Below are 4,354 nucleotides of genomic sequence, written 5' to 3'. Positions count from 1 at the left end.
AAAGCAATCATATATGAAGACATCCGGACACATGCGGTCTATTGATGTTGTGGTTCCGTGGATTCCGGAACACGGTTCCTTGGCCGAAACATTTTTCTGTATGATCTGTAATGTATTTAAAGCAAAGCCTTGATACTACACTCCGTTACGTAACTTATTTTTTTAAGTTTTACCCAAAATAGCGCGGTCGCATTTTTTGATTTTGAGCTAACGCTCTCTTGTCCAAAAGTCATCCTCGTGTACTTGCAGTAATTCGCACACAGTGATTGAGTGCAAATATCAACGAACCACAAGGAGATAAAATAGAATTGGATAGTATTTTTTTACCACCACACCCCTCTCTCAACCCACATTATTGACATTTTGTTTTGCGCCGGCTTTACCCTCTACTCCTTTATCACCAATACCATACAATGGTAAACTTCATATGCGTGATGAACGATAATTTTTCCCCGTTGGTGTGGTGAAAAAAATTATCGTTCATCACCAGCTTTGCAATCTCATCTTTACCCCATTTTAGTGCTAATTTTATTTGCCTTTTTAGGAAAATATTTCTCAGCGATCATAATCAATGCTGGGAAGTCAAATGAGAAACTCATAAGTAAAATGTCACAGTATAAGTCGCCACAATAAAGTTATTATTTGTCTCCGATTTTCTTATTCATACTGGACATGTTTGTAGACATGGTATTCAGGAGTGACATTCAGTTTATACGGGACATGTTGTGATCGGAGCCCAAATTTGGAGCGATGACACACTCACATGCGATTTGCTATAGTCCGCTTGTATCGATGCCTTATTGCCGTATTCTTCGTAGATCATCAAGTTGATGATTTTTAATGTGCCGTATTTCGGAATTTCCGGAACTGGCCATCAAGTGACCGTATGTGTCAGGATACCTTCGTATATAATTGCATTCTTCATAGATCTTCGACTTGACGTTTTTTGTTGTGCCTCATGCCATGATTATCATAAAAACAAAATTCGTCCTGGGAACCGTATTCCGGAATTATCGGAACCGGGCATCATGGGTCCGCATGTGTACGGATGTCTTCATACATGATTGCATTCTTCATAGATCATCGAGTTGATGTTTTTTGATGTGCCGCATGCTATGATTATCATAAAAATAAAATTTGACCTGGGAACCATGTTCCGGAATTCCCGGAACTGGTCAGAAAGTGGCAAATCTATATTAAATCTTTATTGAATTAATTGCTTGTTATACTAAGTAGACGATCTGATAAGATTTGTTGAAATAAATTAGTGTTTCTGTTGTAATAAAGCATATGCAATGTAAGCTCATGAATGGCCACTTTTGGGAACCGCTCCCAGGAACTGGCCAATTCGTATTACTCATATATGAAGTGCAATTATTATGTAAGAAGGTCATTTCTAACAAATTTTTGTTGAAAAATGTTGAATTCTAGCGTTGTTTTGAAAATATTTATGAAAAACTGAAAATGGCCAAAAGTTGGTACCCCACTGCAATCTGGATTTACTCCGGGGTCGGAGCTCCGAATACAATTTTTAAAGCATTTTCGAAAATTGGAATAATTTCCGGTTCTTTGGCAAAAAACTGCATCCAAATCGATTAAACAGAAAAAAAGTTATGGCCAATTGAACGTCGATTTTGGTGTATCGAAGAGGGCTTGGTAGTTTGAAGGCTAAATCACAAACCATCGGAGTTGCAGCTCAGGCATCAACGATTACTGGAACAACAGAACGTACGCACAGCGTGAACGATCATTGTGATGTGCCTACTACTTCCCAAACAACTGCCGGCACCACCGATATTAAAGTAAATAACAAAGAACACGGATACGCGATCGTGAACCGTAGGCCCCACAAGCAACTCAAACTAGGTAATCGTGAAAGCCCATACAACATTAACAGCGAGAATAGCATGAACGAAAACGAGGGAAACGAACCAAACATTTCTTTCACCGTGACGTGCATGAATTGAATTTTGTTTTCTTTCAAATTCACGCAGGGATGTCAATTTTTTCAAGCTCGGGCTCAAACTGATATTATTTACACCAAGCTATCCGCCAGTTTTCATATAACAATCGATTAAACAGAGAAATTTTTGGTAACAACGGTAGGTTTTGCAGCTCTCAAGTCGAGAGATAATGGTTATCAATGGAGATTGCCAGGCATAGCGCAGGGAAGCTACTTGGGATCACTGATGTTTCTGATCTACGTCCATGTCGTGTTTTTAGTACAGAAAACTCCTCGCCGGTACTGCATAGACCATCTCAGCATTAAACGTTTGCTTATGATGGTGTAGCAAGAACTGCCACTGTGAAATTCCGATGAAAGACTTTCTGGCAGAGCTCTTCCTCCTAGACTCCCATAACTTTTTTACTGTGCAAGCTCTGCCTGCCAGACCCCAGAACTTTTTAACTGCCTAAAACATGCGGAAAAGGCAATGTCGATTGAGAGGTAACGGGGGAATCAGTACCCTTTCGACTGTCCTGGTTTTTTACTCGTCTGATATGGTCACCCTAGCTATATAAGAAATACGATGTGTGGAAAGAAAGAAAGAGAATTTAAGTTACCCTCTCTCGCTCGTTTTCGTGCACTGCTTTTCCATTCCTTTCTGCTGCTAATACCATCATAACTAAAACGAGTGTACGTGTTCCCCCATCATCCCATGGCCAGTATCAGCGCTAACAAATAAAACAAAAGAATTTAAATTTGTGAAAATCTTTTCCTTCCTTCTTTTCAAATCTGCAACATTCTTTGAAAATATTGTTGGAATGTTGTTATGGAAAAACTGAACATGCAAGTTTGCTAGCACTGGCCACTAGATTGAAGGCGATGGAAAGGCAAAATATTCGTTTTGGTTATGCTAGTATTGGTAGCCGAACGGAAAGGAAAGACACAGGCAGCCTCCGCGAATTAACTATTTTTTTGTGCAGCTCCGCGCTAGTAGCAAACAAAATGGCGTCTGATTCGTGAGATTGTGCAGGATTTCAAAGTCGAGCTAAGCTTATAAAGTTCAGCCGTAATTAAACGTCTCGAATTGATGTCACGACGCTCTGGTTATGTCACAGACATTACCAACCCATCTTTTTTATTGTGACCACGACTAACGGTTTAATATAGACACCCCATTTCAATATTTCGGAAGGAACAGAAGGTCGAGTTTGGAAAGTTTGTAACTTTCATTGTACTTAACCAAATTATACAATGTTCGCACTAATGATTCAGAAATATGACCAGGAATCTTCTATTAGATTTGTAAGTATTTATAATTTACATGAATAAAGAAAAATTGATTTTCAGGAATCAATTATTATCTGTTCTGCCATTGGCCAGTACTATGCGACTTCCTCATGCTAACAATTTATTTCATCGTTAGCCATCTCCCTCACCAAGGCCAACATCGCCAACAAAAACGGTCCTTTTCAGGACCACCATCATTTTTGTAAAGAATAATTTGAAATATTCCTCGCCCAAATCACCTTTTGTCCGAAAATTCCAATGAGTATCAACATATTTGAAGAACGTGATCCTTATGTATTCTACATCTCTCCGGTTATGTCGCAGACATTACCCACCCATCTTTTTTTCTTCCTCTGGCGAATCAATCACTGAATCACCAAAACCGTTCAAGTCACTGGCATTCATTACAGTATTGCCACGACTGCTTATTAGACTTCCACGGTGCGTTTGTGCAGAATGCACTGACATCACATCACCAGTTGGTACTTGAGGACTTCTTAAGACATTTTTCCGCTTTGGGTTTGTCTTCGGGCTCGCCTTCGCGCCACCCGAATGCCGTTTGCGTTTAGACATTCCGATTTCACAAAACTGGACGAAAACCTGATCAGACACGTCTTAACTATCCCGACGGCGAAACAAGAATCTTCGGTGATGAACTAACGAATTTTTCTTGCATTCCCTTTTTATACGCGTCGCAGTTCATTCGATGAAAAAGAGGCAGTCCCAGCAACGCTTGCTTTTTGAGCGAATTGTACCGACCAATCATGGATCAGATAATTACTACTTTCAAAAAATCCATTATTTCCGCTATTTTTAGTAATTGTACATACTACCGAATTGGATACAATATGTACAACTAGTAAAATCAGATAGCGTAATAATCTTATTTTTCCATTCACGTTTAAAAATCTGGTAAAATTCCGGTAGAAAATTTTGAAACGGGACCCATATATTGAAACGTTGGAAGAATTCTACTTCAAAAGTACGGCTATTGGCACCGTTTCGTCGGTTTAAAAAGACAGAAACATCGATTGAATACCGTAGATCTATCAAATCCCATATTTACTAGGATCGATGTGTAAAAGGATGACATTCCCGTTCGGCATACAATTGAAATCAAAA

Source organism: Topomyia yanbarensis, chromosome 3 (genome assembly GCF_030247195.1).
Source record: "Topomyia yanbarensis strain Yona2022 chromosome 3, ASM3024719v1, whole genome shotgun sequence".
Lineage (NCBI taxonomy): Eukaryota > Metazoa > Arthropoda > Insecta > Diptera > Culicidae > Topomyia > Topomyia yanbarensis.
This window is presented reverse-complemented; position numbering follows the sequence as displayed.